We start from the raw sequence: 18,567 nt of genomic DNA, 5'->3' as shown, positions 1-18,567 counted from the left end.
AATAACGTACTTGAAATGTCCCTTAAGTTTCATAAATTTTTTATCAATGTCAGATTGCTTTAAAAACCAGTGCAGCCATTTCCTTTCCTGTAATGGCAAGGAAGATTTCGGATTCAGGAAATGTATTAAACACAAAATAATGTCAAACACTTGTCTGGGGTCCATTATGTAATTTTCCATTGCCGACCTATGAGCTAAAAAGCATAATCCAATAATTGTCTTTTAAGCAATGCACTTCTTACAAGTTACACAACATAATCCATTCCAGAGCTCTATGAAGCTCGAGCGTGTTTCTTCGCCAATTGACTTCAATGTCATTGAGAGGACTCACTTGGGGTCTCTAAGCGAAGGTAAATGTTAAGCTTGAAGCTGAACATTTAATAGTTAGAACCTGAGCTTGTGACACTTTATATGAGGCTAATGCTTGATTATTCTGTTACTTTTCCATATTAAACCTGTTTTCTTTTTTATTTTTATCCTTTTTTTGTTTTTGTTTTTATTGGGTGACAAGAATATCTCCATTGCTTTGGTGTAGTACATTTATTTGTTGGACAATATGCAACAATGAGATGAATATGCATAACAGAATTAGGCACATTGAATTATAGCACTTCCCTACTAGGGAATTATTGACAGCCTGATTAGTCCTTTTTGTTTTTGCTTTCAGCATTGACCAAAAATGGGGGCATTTTTTTCACAGGTGTTGTAATGGGGGCTTCCTATGTTGTCATTCCGTCAACTTGCAATGAGATAGAAACTACTTCAGATGAGATTGATCAGTCAGAATTGAATACTCAACGTGCGTTGAAGGCTTCTTCTGAATATGTGGTTTGGGGTGTGTATGTCAGTAAGAGTTATTACCACATTAATCCAGGACAACCAAATTCAGAAACTTTGTGAATGTCTAATCAGAGGCCTTACATGAAGTCTCCGAGTTTGGTTTTGTTCTGGATTAATGTGTCAGTAACTGTATGAAGTCCATGTTTCTTCCTTTTCCTATTCAGGCTACAAAGTTTGCAGTTTTCCAAGGGCTTTGCAGTGCTCTACATTCAGTGGACCAGGGTTTGGTATGCTCTTCGAATTGCAATATATGAAACTGTCCCTGCTTGCATTCTTCTTCTGGAACTCTTCTGTGAGTTTTTTTTTTTTCTTCTTTTAAATGTTCCCTTTCATGAGAGTATGATGTGAATAAATATGTCTTTAAATAACTATTTGACAAGATTGTCCAGTTTTTCCATTGGATTTGGGCCATACAAAGCTGCATGCTATAAGCCAGAACTTACACCAAAATTTTCTTGAATAATTGATTGTTGCTCAATATCAATAAATTTCTTAATACACAGTGTTGGTGAAGAGATCAATGTATAGTACCAGATTCATGAAAGAGTGATTACAGACTTTTCTATCACAAAACATCTATTGTCAAGTGCATGAATTTAAGTAATTAGATAACAGTATCAAATTGTTGAATGACGGGGGTGACTTGACCTTTCCTTCTCTGATTTTTCTGCAGATTGATTTAAGAGACTATAATCCGATGCTGCATGAGAGGGGATTCCATCAGAAATTAAACTTGCTTGTAAAAGACAGCTTACAGTACGGGTAATTATTCTATTCATCTACCCTGACCTTGCATAACATAAAAAAATAATGATGCAGATAGATAGACATCAATGGATTCTCAACTTTTAGTGGCCTCTGTGAAAAAGGAGAATATGCTAAACATAGAAAATGCTCTTTGTGAAGCTTTTTAAACTTTTGTTAATATGCTATAATCCATTTTGTCTATCGTAGCATTCAAGTTGAGTGTATTCCATTGCAATTTAGGATAATATAAATGCAGGTTTCATTTTTTCTTTATTGTTATTTGAGAATTTAGGTACAATCTATTTTTCATGAACCAATTCTAGATTTTATGTACAAGGATAGCCTCTTTTTCATAAATGTTTATGCCTGAAACAGTAACTTTTTTGATTGGTTAGAGAATCTATTGTATATTTTGAACATCAGAACAATTAAGTTGAGATGAATCCCTGGGCTCTTGCACATCTCTAGGACTGAGTTTTTAGATTCGTTATTTGTGAATCAAGGTGTGTAGCACCCTTTGCTGAACTGATGGTGAAAGTTTCCTCTGATGCTTGCTTTGTTGATGTGAATATTCCAGGTCAATATCCCCTATATTAGAAGAGGAAACCTATGAACCAAAAGCAACCCAACCAAAATTTTGAGATGTTGGAGTCATCAGAGAGGAAACCCAACAGTTGGATCTGGCAGTCAGAGAAGACAAAACATCTGCATGCATTACAGAAGAGTGGGAGCAGCTGGTTGTCAATGAAGTACCCAAGATATATTCTCCAGCTTTCATTTCCAAGCCCAAGCTAGATCAATCACCTCTATCGCCACCAGATGGTAACCGGCAGCTTGATGCAAAAACCTCAAGGATTTTGGAGAGACTCGAGGTGCCAAGACAATTCAAAACAGAATCAGTTTCTCCAATCGCCACAAGCAATGTCATGAAGGATTCAAGTGTTCAGGTAGAGAAGCCTTTGATTCCGTCGCAGACTATTTGTGCTCCGGACCAATGCATGACTACCAGCCAACTAATGAAACCAAACTTCCAGGGGCTAAAAAGGAAACAAAAATAAAAAGAAAGCTGCCCTGTACAAAACATGGACTTAAAACCTCAAATATGTGTCTTTTCCTACAAGTTTGAAGTTGCAGGACCTGGTTGCTAGTGTCTATAGGTAACGACTGATGTGATCAATGCTACGTTGTGTTATGGGCATTTCCTGAGATTTGGTATACAAATAATGCAGAACAACTCAACAAGAAATGATAGCAGCTTTTTAGCTAGACTCTTTAGATTGCATGATAACATCGTTTATAGTTGTCATACACTTCTTACATGACACTATGATAATCATATAATGTATTAGCTTAAAAGAAAATAACTGGTATACAAAATTTATGCTAAACAGGTTGTCTAATAGTAATTGTAGATATTAGGGAACATAAAGGATTGTACTATATACTGATTACAAGACTTAATGAATAACACCTGTTAATTACTTAATTGATTATAGATAATACCTAAAGTTAACAGGTGTCCGGAAAAAGTAAAAAGGCCAAATTTTGTTTTTGGTCTATGAAGTTTGAGTCAAGTTTTACTTTAATCCATATAGTTTCGATTGTGTCAATTTGGTCCTTGTAGTTTTATAGTTGCAATTCAAAAATACATGCATAACTCGGAAATTTATCAACAAAAATAGTAAATAGCAAATCACACGATTGAAAGTAGCCATCATCTCTTTTTTTTTTTTTAGTTACATTGGTGCTTTTAGTTCTAGTAATACTAAACTCAGATCATCAAACTAAATTCAGGTTGTAAATATATGAAAGTCAATGCTTGGCTACACCATAGCAATTAGACCTCCCAAGGTGCAGGAGGAAGATTTACAAAGGCTCAAAATCCATCAAAAGAAATTGAGTTAGATGTAAGGCAGCATCACTTGAAACCTTTTCCATGCCTGCCCAAAAATGAAAGAAAAAGCAATTCAATTAAAAAAACAAAATTGGTAAATAGAAGTGACAATTGCTAAATTCTTCAAGTATAAAATGCCTTACAACAAAATTAATGCTGATACAAAGCATAAATCAATCAAGTTTCCCAATTGATTTGAGAAATTACTTTTTTGGCAAAATATTAGAGCTAAAACAAGCAAGAAGTCCTAGCTAACTGCAGCTCCTAGGTCCAAAAAAAGAAGACATGGATGAAGGTTGAGATATATATACATATACAAGTTCAGTCAGATCATGGTGGGTCCGGATACCCCGGCCCACCACGAACAATGATATTGTTAAGCTGGAATGTTCGGGGTCTCCGGAATCCCCGGACATTCGCCTCTCTCAAGCATCTATTGAGGGAAAAAAAACCGGACGTCATTTTTCTAATGGAGACAAAAATGACGAATAAACAAATGGAAAATTTATACTCCAAGCTGGGAATGAAAGGCTCAATTTTTGTGGGGCGTACTGGACTAAGCGGAGGTTTGATTTTGCTATGGCGTGTTGGCTTAGACATGAAACTTCTCTCCTACTCGCAGGGACATATTGACATGCAAATATTTCAGGATAGCGGCCCGCACTTCCGCCTTACTGGGTTCTATGGTAACCCTGTGGCAAATCAAAGAAGACATTCATGGGAGTTGTTACGGCGGCTTGGCGGGGCCCAAGATAGTCCATGGCTGGTCCTTGGAGACTTCAATGAAATCCTCAGACCGGAAGAAAAATGGGGGGGTAGGGAGAAGTTAGCGAGTCAAATGAGGGATTTTAGGGAGACCCTCTTGGACTGTAATCTTTCAGATGTGCCTTTTGCAGGGGATCCTTTCACTTGGGAATGCCGACGAGCTGGGGTTTGTTTTGTTAAAGAACGTTTGGACCGGGTGGTGGTGAACCGTGGTATGTTTGATTTATTTGGGGAAGTGACGACCCAGCACATTCAACTCCCTGGTTCGGATCACATCCCAATTCTGGCCAGTTTAACAACTCGCACCTCTAATTTTCAGCTGATACAGCGTCGACGCAGGTTCCACTTCGAACAAAGATGGTGTCGTGAGATGGGGTGTGAAGATATAATCCGAAATGTCTGGGAGGATCCAACGATGGAGGGGGCTGGCTTAATGCAAGGAATAAACAATTGTGCTAGTAAACTGAAAACCTGGAGCGCCAAGCTCTTCCGCAGCCGCCAAAAACAAATCTCAAAGATTCAATTAGAGATCGAGAAGGCCAAGGCGTCTGCCAACCCCACCATACGTTGCGGCAAGTTAAGGGAATTGGAAGTTTCACTGGAAAAACTGATAGAAGAGGATGAAATCTACTGGCGGCAGCGCTCTAGAATTTCCTGGCTGCGGGAGGGCGATAAGAACACCCGTTTTTTTCATGCTCATGCCAGGGAACGGGGCCGACGAAACCATATATCTGGCCTATTTGATGATCATCACGAGTGGATTACTGATGACACTGCAGTGGGTAGTATGTTTTGTGACTACTTTAACTCCCTTTTCACTTCGACTGGTGGCATCGAAATGCAAAGAATACTGGACACAGTGATGCCGAAGATTACAGTGGAGATGAATGCCCAGCTATTGCTCCCTTTCACACGGGAGGAGGTGGAGCGAGCACTTTTTCAAATGTTCCCAACAAAATCCCCTGGGCCGGACGGCATGCCTGCACTATTTTACCAAAAATATTGGCACATAGTGGGAGATCGTGTGGTGGATTTTAGCCTATCGGTTTTAAATGGTACTTGTAGTGTGGGCTGTGTAAACGACACTCTTATTGCGCTCATTCCCAAAGTCCCTAAGCCAGAACGGACCACGGACTTTCGGCCTATCAGCCTGTGCAATGTTCTCTATAAGCTTGTTGCTAAATCTTTTGCAAACAGGTTGAAAGGGGTGCTCCCACATGTGATCTCTGAGAACCAAAGCGCCTTTGTTCCAGGCCGCCTAATAATTGATAATGTGGTTGTTGCTTTTGAGACCACCCACACGATTAAGACACAGAATGTCACTGCATCGCCCAAGATGGCGCTTAAACTCGATATGGCTAAGGCGTATGACCGGGTGGAATGGAGTTTTCTAGAAGCAATAATGCTGAAAATGGGTTTTCATGAGCAATGGGTTAGAAGAATCATGGATTGTATCACCACTGTACAGTTTTCGATACTTTGGAAGGGGATTCCTTTGGGCAACATTATTCCACAACGGGGCCTGCGTCAAGGCTGCCCTCTATCCCCCTATTTATTCTTGCTATGTGCAGAGGGGTTTAGTGCCTTGCTCCACAATGCAGAACAAAGGAAGCTCATCCAGGGAGTTAAGGCGGGCATCTCCGCCCCCCCATCACGCATCTGTTCTACGCTGATGATAGCCTTTTATTCGCGGAGGCGACAATCGCGGCTGCTCGGGAAATCAAACAAATATTACAGGTATACGAAGAAACCTCCGGACAAGTGGTGAACTTCTCCAAGTCGGCTATCTGTTTTAGCAAGAACGTTGAGCATCTATACCGCACAATTATTTCCCAAATATTGGGTGTCCCGATCGTCCAATGCCATGGAAAATATCTGCGGTTGCCTACAGTTGTGGGTAAAGGAAAAGAACACCTGTTTCACCCATTAAAAGACCGTGTGTGGCAGCGGCTGAATGGGTGGCAAGAGAAATTACTTTCTAAGGCGGGGAATGAGGTGTTACTGAAGTCGGTGATACAGGCCATCCCCACTTACTATATGAGTTTCTTCCGCCTATCCAAGAAGACCTGCAGAGAACTCACTTCTTTAGTCTCGCGGTTCTGGTGGGGAAATAAAAACAAACAAGGTGTGCATTGGCTAAAATGGGGGAAAATGTGTGATTCGAAGCTAGAGGGAGGGCTGGGTTTCAGGGAAGTGGAGAGCTTCAACAAAGCTCTGTTAGCAAAGCATGGTTGGAGGCTGTTAACAACACCGAATGCATTGGTATGCCGGGTTCTCAAAGGAAAATACTTCCCGTTGGATCAGTTCGCAAATGCCTCCCTGGGGTCCAGGCCTTCATTGTTTTGGAGGTCCCTGCTATGGGCTAGGGAATTACTCTTGGCTGGTATGAGATGGAGAGTGGGCACGGGTGAGACCATTTCAGTATATGTGGATGGATGGCTACCCTCCCCGACCACTTTCTGAGTACAGTCGCCTCGCCTGCTTGCCACTGACCTCCGCGTAAGCGACCTCATCACCGATGGGAGCAAGTGGAACTATGATCTCATTTATGCGCACTTTGCTCTCCATGAGGCTGACATGATGGTCAGCATCCCTCTCAGTCGAATGAATGTGGCTGACACCCAAATATGGCATTATTCGAAGAATGGCTGCTACTCGGTTAAAAGTGGGTATTGGTTGGCAGTCAATGAGAAGCGGAGGGCAGGGGGTGCAGAAGGATCCTCTCATAACTCGCAGGAAAGTTTCTGGAGAGGGGTGTGGAAGCTCAAAATTCCAGGAAAGGTGAAGCTCTTCTTGTGGCATTGGTGCTCTGGAACTCTTCCTTGCAACGCTATTTTGTTCCAGCGCAAGATTCGGGCTGACCCTTCCTGCCCCTGCTGCCATCATCGGGCTGAGACTCCCTTACATGCTATATGGGAATGCAAAGGTGCCAAAGCCATCTGGAGACAATCCTCTTTGAGTGAGGCTGTAGGTTGGCCAATGGGGGGGTCGGTTCTCGAATTCTGCCAATATGCCCAGCGGGTTCTCTCCATGGACGAGCTGACCCTCTTCGCCTTTCTTTGCTGGGGTATCTGGAATTGGAGGAATAATTGGGTCTATAACAACATCAGAGAGGCGCCTGAGGATTTCTATCGCCGTTTGGTTCAATTTGCATTGGAGTTCAAGGATGCAAACTCAAGTTTGGTGGAGCAGAGTTGTGCGAGACCTGAGCCAGGCCGATGGGAAAAACCGCCAGAGGGGATAGTGAAAATTAATGTGGACGGGGGAGTTCTGAGCGAGCGCCGGCGCTGCGGACTGGGCGTCGCAATTCGTGACTGCTCGGGAAAACTTCTGGTGGCAGCGACCAAGCAGGTGCCGGGATCCTTCTCGCCACAAGCCACTGAACTTCTAGCCGCGGTGATGGGGCTCACACTGGCATTGGATTTGGGCGCTCAACGTATCATACTCGAGATGGATGCCGCGTATGCAGTCAGGTGCATTAATATGGAGGGCCCTTGTATGCATGCAGATGGTGTTTTAGTCACTACAAGAAAAAACACTTTGGGCGACGAACCTAGTTCCTCTCCCAAAGTTGATTTTCATCGCCCAAAACTTTGGGCGACGGAATGTGTTCGTCGAGTATTTGGTCGCCCAAAACTTGACGCCCAAGAGTTTGGGCGACGAACTTATCAATTTGGTCGCCCAAAGCTACCTAAGGGAGACGAATTTAGTTCGTCTCCTAAGGCATGTGGTTTGTCGCCCAAAGCATGTTTAGGCGACGAAATAATTCGTCGCCTAAACATACTTTGGGCGACGAATTAGTAGTTCCTCTCCCAAAGTATATTTAAGCGACGGAATTATTCGTCGCCTAAACATTCTTTGGGTGACGAATTAGTAGTTCCTCTCCCAAAGTATATTTAGGCGACGGAATTATTCGTCACCTAAATATGCTTTGGGCGACGAATTAGTAGTTCCTCTCCCAAAGTATATTTAGGCGACGAAATTATTCCGTCGCCTAAACCTATTTTATTTAAAAATTAATTAATTTTTTTAAATTTAATATTTTATATATCCAAAATATATATAACACAAAATTAATAAATTTATACAAAACCTATTTTATTTAATTTTATTTAATTTAATATTTTTTATATCCAAAATGTATATAACACAAAAATTAATAAATTTATACAAAATGTATTAATAAATTTATTCACCCGCTTCGACTTCAGTCCTCCGAATTGCGTAAATACGAAAGCCACACCGCATGACGCAGGAGCCGAGGTGCCTATAACTTGACTGTAGTGGTGAGCCGAAGAGGGTTGGACTATAGCATCGGGAGCCGAAAAGGGAGTAGCCTAGACTGCTGCATCAGGAACGGGTGAGGGAGTGGGTTGGACTGCGGCATCAAGAGCGGGTGAGGTATCGGGATCGGGAGTGCATGCCAGCTCGGTGGTCCTAGATGCATGCATTCGCCTTCCACCTTATAATCAAAAAAATTAAATATAACAATTTAACAATTAAACTAAATTCAACAATTTAACAAATTAACTAAATTTTATAATTACTCTAAATCACATATTTTACACACGGTGTTGTGCTGCCATCTAAGAGTACATTTTCAAGCTTAAGGTCTCTATGGCAGATTTGCTGCCACAAATGAATTAATTCCTTACTACAATCAACGCTACCAAAGATCATAAGGAAAAATAGCAGTATAACAACAAATTAACAGAAGAGTTCCAATTTACAGTGGTTCTACAACCAATTAACAGCAAAAGAAAAGGTTGGTTAGTTCTACATTAGTAATCTACATAGAAGAGTAGCATTTATGGATATACACATAATTCATTAGTAACCTCTTTGAATTGAATAATATTTGGATGCTTCAATGACCTGTGGTTCATGATCTCCCTTTGCACATGTTCGACTATCTGCAACACCAACGAAATGAAAAACAAAAAAACCCAATTCCCAGAAAAATTCAAACATCAAAAACAAAGGAAAAACAAAGTGAGAGAATTGACAAAAAAAAAAAAAAAAAAAAGAAGATAAGAGGTGAAGGAGATGAAACAGTCCTTCTGGCCTCTCTGGTCCACTTGTCTCCGACCAGCCTTGCAACCCCAAAATTTCCAGACCCTATATCCTTCAAAATCTCATAAATAAAACCATAAATAAAATAAAAAACAGAAAAACCCACAATTTAAAAAAACAAATTAGAAAACCCACAATCGGGTGGGTTTGCTGCAGGTGGGTTCCGGTTGGGTTGCTGGCCAGGGTGGGGTGGGGGTTGATGATGGGGATAAGTTGCTGGTGGGGAATCAAGGGAGGCGGAAGGGAAAGGGGAGAGAGAAAGAGGAGGCCGAGGAAGGTTCGATAGGGGTGGGGATTGGTTTCGTGGAGAGAGAAAGAGGAGGGGGTGGGGATGGGTTTCGGGGAGAGAGAAAGAGGAGGGGGTGGGTATGGGTTTCGGGGAGAGAGAAAGAGGAGGGGGTGGGTTGGGTTTCGGTGGGGAGGGCGGCGGTCACGGAGGGAGAGGGGAGAGAGAAAGAGGAGGCCGAGGAATGTGAGGATTGGTTTCGTGAAGAGAAAGAAAGAGGAGGGGGTGGGTATGGGTTTCGGGGAGGAGAAAGAGGAGGGGGTGGGTATGGGTTTCGGGGAGAGAGAAAGAGGAGGGGGCGGGGATGGGTTTCTGGGAGAGAGAAATAGGAGGAGCTGGGTTGGGTTTCGGTGTGTCGGGTGGGTTTCGGTGGGGAGGGCGGCGGTCACGGAGGGAGATGAGTGGTCGGGGAGGGAGAGAATGAGAGGTGGTCTGCGTTGAAGCAGGGGAGAGGAAGAAGACATTAGCAGGGGAGAGAAGGAAAAAAATAAATAAAGAAGAAGAAATACCAGATCTGGGGAGGGTTAATCGAAAAGACTTTAAGCGAGGAAACTAATTTTGTCGCCCAAAGAGAGTTTGGGCGACGGAATGTTCTATTTCGTCGCCTAAACTCTCTTTAGGCGACAAAATTAGTTTCCTCGCCTCAGTTTGTGAAATTTTTTGCGCGAGTTATCCCCGCCAATTTTTTAAGTAAAATTCAGAAAAAATTGAATGAACTGGACTTTGGGCGAGGAATATATATATTCGTCGCCCAAAGTGACTTTAGGCGAGGAATAGATAAATTCGTCGCCCAAAGTATGGCCCTAATGCCATTTTTTACAAATTTATAATTTATATTTAGTATTTAAAATTTATATATAATAAATCATTATAATAAAATTGTATACTTAATTATATACAATAGGATTCTAAATTTTAACTTAATCACTAAATTATATTTATAATTTTACATATTACAAATATAAAAAAATTTCATCGTTATTTAACTTCTACATCTCTGATTAAGCTAATTTTTTGCATGTATGATCTTTGAGTGTGAAACTAAAAATGAACGTTCCAGATCATTGAAAACACATCGAGATGTGATCATCTACATATAAATGAACGGTTTCGACAATTGAAGAGTATAATTTTATCAATTCTTTCATTGAAACCTTGTCATTTCAATAATTGTGAAGAACAATCAGAGCTGTTCATTTTCTATGTTCATACTCAAAGATCATCTCTGCAAAAAATCAGCCAAATCGGAATTCAGCTAGTCGTTGAATTATCATTATAAAACTCACGATCGTTCTTTAATTTGACCACTGTTACCTCATTTCTACATCTTCAATTGACCTAAATTTTTGCAGGGATGATCTTTGAGTAGGGTACTAAAAAATGAACGGTTCTGATCGTTGTAAACACGATCAAGATATGTCCATCTACATATAAATGAACGGTTTCAACACTTGATTAGTATAATTCTATTAATTATTACGTTGAAACCTTGTCGTTTCAATAATTGTGAAGACCACAATGTGATTTCAATGATCAGAGCTGTTCATTTTCTATGTTCATACTCAAAGATCATCTCTGCAAAAAATCAGCCAAATCGGAATTCAGCTAGTCGTTGAAATATCATTATAAAACCCACGATCGTTCTTTAATTTGACCACTGTTACCTCATTTCTATATCTTCAATTGAGCTAAATTTTTGCAGGAATGATCTTTGAGTAGGGAACTAAAAAATGAACGGTTCTGATCGTTGTAAACACAATCAAGATATGCCCATCTACATATAAATAAACGGTTTCAACACTTGATTAGTATAATTCTATTAATTCTTTCGTTGAAACCTTGTCGTTTCAATAATTGTGAAGACCACAATGTGATTTCAATGATCAGAGCTGTTCATTTTCTATGTTCATACTCAAAGATCATCTCTGCAAAAAATCAGCCAAATCGGAATTCAGCTAGTCGTTGAATTATCATTATAAAACCCACGATCGTTCTTTAATTTGACCACTGTTACCTCATTTCTATATCTTCAATTGAGCTAAATTTTTGCAGGAATGATCTTTGAGTAGGGAACTAAAAATGAACGGTTCTGATCGTTGTAAACACAATCAAGATATGCCCATCTACATATAAATAAACGGTTTCAACACTTGATTAGTATAATACTATTAATTCTTTCGTTGAAACCTTGTCGTTTCAATAATTTTGAAGACCACAATGTGATTTCAATGATCAGAGCCGTTTCATTTTCTATGTTCATACTCAAAGATCATCCCTGCAAAAAATCAACCAAATCAGAATTCAGCTAGTTGTTGAATTATTATTATTAAACCCACGATCGTTCATTAATTTGAGCACCGATACCTAACTTCTACATCTTCAATTGAGCTAAATTTTTATAAGGATGATCATTGAGTAGGGAACAAAAAAATGAACGGTTCAGATCGTTGAAAATACGATCACATCGTATTCTTATACCTAAATATAAATGCACATAAAAAATAAATTGGACTTTGGGCGAGGAATCTATAAATTCGTCTCCCAAAGTGAGTTTGGGCGACGAATTCATGTATTCCTCGCCCAAAGTCACTTTGGGAGACGAATTTATAGATTCCTCGCCCAAAGTATAGGCCTAATTAATACCATTTTTTGCTAATTTATAATTTATATTTTAGTATTTAAATATATATAATAAATTATTATAATAAGATTGTATACTTAACAATATATAATAGGATTCTAAATTTTAACTTAATTACTAAATAATATTTATAATTTTAAATATATACAAATATAAAATAATTTCACCATTACTTAACTTTTACATCTCTGATTAAGCTAAATTTTTGCATGAATGATCTTTGAGTAGTGAACTAAAAAATGAACGGTTCGGATCGTTGAAAACACGATCAAGATATGTTCATCTACATATAAATGAACGGTTTCAATACTTAAAGAATATAATTTTATTAACTCTTTCGTTGAAACTTTGTCGTTTCAATTATTGTGAAAACCACAATGTGATTTCAACAATCAGAGCTGTTCATTTTCTATGTTCATACTCAAAGATCATCTCTGCAAAAAATCAGCTAAATCAGAATTCAGCTAGCCATTGAATTATCATTAGAAAACTCACGATCGTTCATCAATTCGACCACCGTTACCTAACTTCTACATCTTTGATTGAGCTAAATTTTTGCAGGGATGATCTTTGAGTAGGGAACTAAAAAATAAATGGTTCAGATAGTTGAAAACATGTTCGGATTGTATTTTTATACCTAAATATAAATGCACATAAAAAATGAACTGGACTTTGGGCGAGGAATCTATAGATTCGTCTCCCAAAGTGACTTTGGGCGAGGAATTAATATATTCGTCACCCAAAGTAACTTTAGGCGAGGAATATATATTCGTCGCCCAAAGTCACTTTAGGCGAGGAATAATTTCGTCGCCCAAACTCTATTTGGGCGACGAATAATATATTCGTCACCCAAAGTCACTTTAGGCGAGGAATATATATTCGTCGCCCAAAGTCACTTTAGGCGAGGAATAATTTCGTCGCCCAAACTCTATTTGGGCGACGAATAACATATCCGTCGCCCAAAGTAACTTTGGGCGACGAATATATAGATTCCTCGCCCAAAGTATGGTCTAAGAGTATTTTGGGGCGTAATTTGAGGCGACGAATACAATATTCGTCTCTCAAAAGTGCTTTAAGCGACGAACACTGTATTCGTCGCCCAAAGTCACTTTGGGCGACGAAATTATTCCTCGCCCAAACCTTTATTGGTTTCGGCGACAAATGTTTGAATTCGTCGCCCAAAACCTCTTTGGGTGACCAATTTGAGTTCGTCGCCCAAAGTTTCGTCGCCCAAATATTTTTTTCTTGTAGTTAGTGGAAGAGATTAAGCTCCTTTTGGCCTCCTTTGCGGGAGCTACTTGCCAGTTTCGCAGTCGCAAGACCAATTTGGTGGCTCATCAATTAGCTCAATTTGCTAAGACCCACATGGGTGTTTATTTTTGGACTGATGTAATGCCTTTATGGCTTAGTGAAGCAGTGTACACTGATCTTTGAATAAAAATTGGCACAGCTTCTTCTCAAAAAAAAAAAAGTTCAGTCAGATCATGAGCTGGAACTCAACATAACTAGCTAGGCAGGCATAGCATGCTCAATGTATGCAATTCCAAACCCAAACCCAACTGCTACTTTTGCAGTAAAAATAGATAATTTCATAGGATAACAATATATTACCTACAAATATCATTATATTTATATTAAAAATTATATTAAAAATAAAATAAAATAGTCATAAATATTACAATAGGAAGAGTGCTCTAAAACTAATTGGTTAGCAAGTTATTATGAAGCTAATCATGTTTTTGGGCCCACCACATAACTAATTTCATAATCCGAACCGTGTACATCGCATATCATATATGTAAGTCTCTAGTTCATCGTCGAGTTCTAAGAGTTGGGATAAAGTTGGGCAAGGCGAATCAATTTTTCTTTGTTGAAAGCAGAGAAAGTATCTAGTAGACTCAAACACGCCATACAAAGAAGCAGCTCAGTATTACTCTCCATGAAGCGACTATTTAGCTCTTGAAGTTGCATATCTATGATAGCATAAAATAACTCAACCTTATAATTATGCAAATTTGTGATTTTTGGAGCTCTACGTCGTGATTTTCCTGGAGGTACATAAAAATCATCCATGTAAGGAACATCAATGTCATGTTTTCCAAAAAAGAAGCAACCTGATCGAGTAAAGAATCTCATCCACTGTCTCTCATCTTTTGCAGTTGTTGCTAATTACACAATGTAACCAAGGTCATCATGCGGGCTCTGTGTATAGCTGCTTTTGATTCTGAATGCTTTCTTTAAATTTGAATTGGGTTCTTATTAGAACTCAGATTTTCTAGAATCAAGTTTTGTGAAATTTGATAGTACCATGATAAGTAGAGTAAGCTTTTTCTTTAGCTTTTTGCCCCCTTGTTTTGTGTATAAAAATCATGTCAAGTTTAGGAATTTTGAGTTCTGTTCGTTGGTGAATTGTTTTACACCGCTTTGCAGTAATTCACTTAGCGGTTACTCTATGTTCTTCTTTTTTCTTTTACAGAAGCTTTCCTTTTTGGTTTGTTTAGATTTGATTACTTGTTTGAGCAATTGTTCGGCCGAGAGAAAACCAAACTCGGCCTAGGTTCTTTCTTTGCTTAAATGATCTTAGGACTTCATTTTGTGTGTGGGAAATAATCGAAATTAAAAATACTTGGTAAACAAAAAATGAACTAAAGAAAACGAGAAAACTAGATCTGGAATAAAGGGGAAAAGAAATAACTAGGAATAGTGGATTTATTCATGATAAATGTTGGAAATAGACTTAATCTCGAAGAAATCGAAAAGAAAATGACATAACCTGAGACATAAAGATTTAAAAAGTAAAAATCCTACCAATTGTAGAAGTAGAATCTTTGGCAAGCAATAAGCACTTAAATAATACAATTCGAGTGTACCATCTTTTTTCTCATTTCGAGAAAAAGGTGCGGGAGGAAAAGGAAACAATAGAGGGATCCGAATCAGACCTAAATGTAAAAAAATGCATAAACAAGAAATAAATGCTCAATAATGGAAATATCGGGATCTTGGCCCATAAACCATGATAAACAAAGCACTTTTGAGGTAATTAATAGTCAAAATAAAAAAACAATTCAAAATGCATTAAATAAAGCCAAAAGACTCATATTGATGGAGAAAAGACAAGGAAATACAATAAATAAAGTTGAGAAAAGTACCAAAGCATAGAAAAGTACCTGATGACTTTGTACAAGAACAATTTCTAGTCTAGAATGGAAATTGAAAGTTTAGAAACAGTACAAATCGATGACGAACAATACATGAATTGTAAATATGAAATTGGAATAAAACTCTGGGTTTTTGTGTGGAGGCGAGGGCCTTTTGTACTGTACCATTGCTTGCTTTATATAGTCATCAAGGCTGAGCTAGGGTTTTGATCTTTGACATCCACGTGTAAGGCCTAGATACATGATGCCAAGATATTTTGTTTTGTGCTATTGTCAGCTCTGGGTTAGGTAATGAGCTGTCCTTATCTCCAGATGATGCTTTGTCCTTATCCATTGCTATACTGGTAAGGATAGGAGTGGATTGAATTGATTTGTTCCGGCCACCAATCTCACTATTTTCGACAATCGTATGTAAAATGATTTGCTTTCTGGTGATTATCTTTCCTTCGGTCTAAAAGTATGTTGGGCCGAAAGTAAGTAACAACTTTGACTTGTGTTGAATTGGCATGGCACGTGGCAGCTTGTGACTGGTAATCCAATCAACACGTGGAATTTTCAAAAAGGGTACCAACAAGTACCATGATAAGTAGAGTATGCTTTTTCTTTAGCTTTTTGCCCCCCTTGTTTTGTGTATAAAAATCGTGTCAAGTTTAGGAATTTTGAGTTCTGTTCGTTAGTGAACTGCTTTACATTGCTTTGCAGTAATTCACTTACGGTTACTCTATGTTCTTCTTCTTTCTTTTACAAAAGCTTTCCTTTTTGGTTTGTTTAGATTTGATTACTTGTTTGAGCAGTAAATGGGTATTTCGTTCAGGTCCTTGAGAAGCTTCTTGGGCGCAAATGCTTTAAATGGTTATGGTGAATTCATGATTGCAGACAATGAAATCTTTGGATTGATGATATGGACTGCTGTGATTATGTTGCTACTACACTTCTTCATCTGCTTCTATGAGTTGTGCTTTGTTGTTTGATCTAATCTTGATCCAAATGTAGAACTTATTCAAAAGGATATTATAACTTTTGTCATACATGGTTTGCTGAAATAGAGATTTATTTCTTTGTCGAATAGATGGCAATACTTCCCCTGTTTTCTTTCTATAACTGTCTTTGCAGTTCTTTAGGCAGTAATATATGATGCTAGCGGTTTTATTTATGTGATAATTTGTGGATTTACATTTATAATTTGTTCATGATAACTTCTACTTTCAATCATTATTTACAGTAATTATTGCATCTCACTCGTTCTTGAATTTAAAATATTTATATTTATTTGGAAAAATATTGAGAAGTAGTTCATTTTCACTACAGCCACTAGTTTACCTTCTAGATACATAAATCAAACCTTGGTTCTTTTTCTATATAGCCCATGACTTCCTTGTTTGTTTCATGATTTGGTTTTATTTGTTGTCAATTCGATAGTCCAAACTGAAAAAGGCTGCAGCTTAAGCAATATTTGATATTAAGTTTACATTTTGTTATGGAATCTTTTAGTATTGTACTTTGGATTATAATCCCTTTGTTTTTCTTCTATCCATTTTAGTTTCTTGGAGGAGTTTTTTTGTTTCTAATACTATTTATTAATGAGCACCTTTTTGAGATATTCTAATATAATTTTTTGAACTTGAGGTAACAAGTTAAAAAGTGGTGTACAATTAAAATATATAAATATAATTAACCCTAAAGAAAAATATGGAAAGATAAAAAAATTTAAGGGCAAATTACAATTTAGTACCTCAACTTTACCTCGGATTTTAAGTTAGTACCTCAAGTTCAAAAAGTTTCAATTTCATACATCAACTTCGATTTTGTCACAATTTCATACCTCCGTTACTGAAACCGTCAATGGCTCCGTTCTCCGCCTATGTGGCCACCACATGTCAGCGTAAGGTTGGTTCCCGCCCAATAGAGCCAAGTCAGCGTCGACCATGTCATTTCCCTCCAAGACTTGGACTGACACACATCCACATGGCATAAAAATAATAAAATAATAATTTTTTAAATTGAAAAACTCTGATTTTGTAATTTACCCTTTTAATTAAAAAGACTTCAATAAATTTCAAAACACAAAACCCAAAGAACATAATGATTAAATCCAACAATAATTCTCATTTTCCATTTTCATTATCGATTTGAAAACCAACCCATCTCTATCTCCTGAAAACCCTAAAACTCCATATCCATATATCCTGAAATTGATTTGAAATCCAGAAATAAAGAAGTGAAGAACGTGATAACTTGAAGATTGCGTACCTGATTTTGTCACAATTTCATACCTCCGTTACTGAAACCGTCAATGGCTCCGTTATCCGCCTACATGGCCACCACATGTCAGCGTAAGGTTGGTTCTCGCCCAATAGAGCTAAGTCAGCTTCGACCATGTCATTTCCTTCAAGACTTGGACTGACGCACAGCCATCTAGACTGACACACATCCATATGGCAAAAAAATAATAAAATAATAATTTTTTAAATTGAAAAACTCTGATTTTGTAATTTACCCTTTTAATTAAAAAGACTCCAATAAATTTCAAAACATAAAACTCAAAGAACATAATGATTAAATCCAACAATAATTCTCATTTCCCATTTTCATTATCGATTTGAAAACCAACCCATCTCTATCTCCTGAAAACCGTAAAACTCCATATCCACATATCTTGAAATCGATTTGAAATCCAGAAATAAAGAAGTGAAGAACGTGATAACTTGAAGATTGCGTACCTGGTTTGGGACGGAATCGAGATAGTATGGCCTGGAGAATTCGTGCCGACGATGACTTTGATATTCCCATATATGGTAAGTAGCAAATCTGTGTGTATTGATAATGAGTTTCTGTGGGTTTCTCTCTTTTGTAGTTGTAACGAAAAAGTTGTTGGTTGGAATGGGTTATTTGTATGGGTATTGAACTATGCTTTGAATCACTTATTTATATTGTTAGTTTCAGTGAAATGGGATGGGTTGTTTGTATGGGTGTTGAACTCTGCTGTGAATCTTATTTATACTGCTAGTTTTAGTGGAATGAAGGGTGTTTGTCTGGAAACGGGTGCATTGTTTGGGTTTTGTGTATTAATAAACTAGTATGTTTGGTAGTGTGATAAATTGTTTGTTGAATGTTTGGTGGTCCACGAAAGTGTATGCATTTTAATATGTATGTGTGGTCCTAA

The 18,567-nt window shown here is 38.2% G+C and overlaps 1 pseudogene across 1 annotated transcript; it reads left to right on the top strand.

Annotated features, from left to right (window-relative positions):
• The first annotated feature begins 229 nt into the window (after positions 1–229).
• LOC147299683 (uncharacterized) lies at positions 230–2,938 on the top strand (annotated as a pseudogene). The gene is made up of 5 exons (XR_015120344.1): positions 230–350; positions 668–799; positions 1,021–1,085; positions 1,514–1,602; positions 2,165–2,938. The product of XR_015120344.1 is annotated as an uncharacterized LOC147299683 (transcript).
• The last annotated feature ends 15,629 nt before the right edge of the window (positions 2,939–18,567 follow it).

Source organism: Dryas octopetala, chromosome 1, assembly GCF_963921425.1.
Source record: "Dryas octopetala chromosome 1, drDryOcto1.1, whole genome shotgun sequence".
Taxonomy (NCBI): Eukaryota; Viridiplantae; Streptophyta; class Magnoliopsida; order Rosales; family Rosaceae; genus Dryas; species Dryas octopetala.
This window is presented reverse-complemented; position numbering and strand designations above follow the sequence as displayed.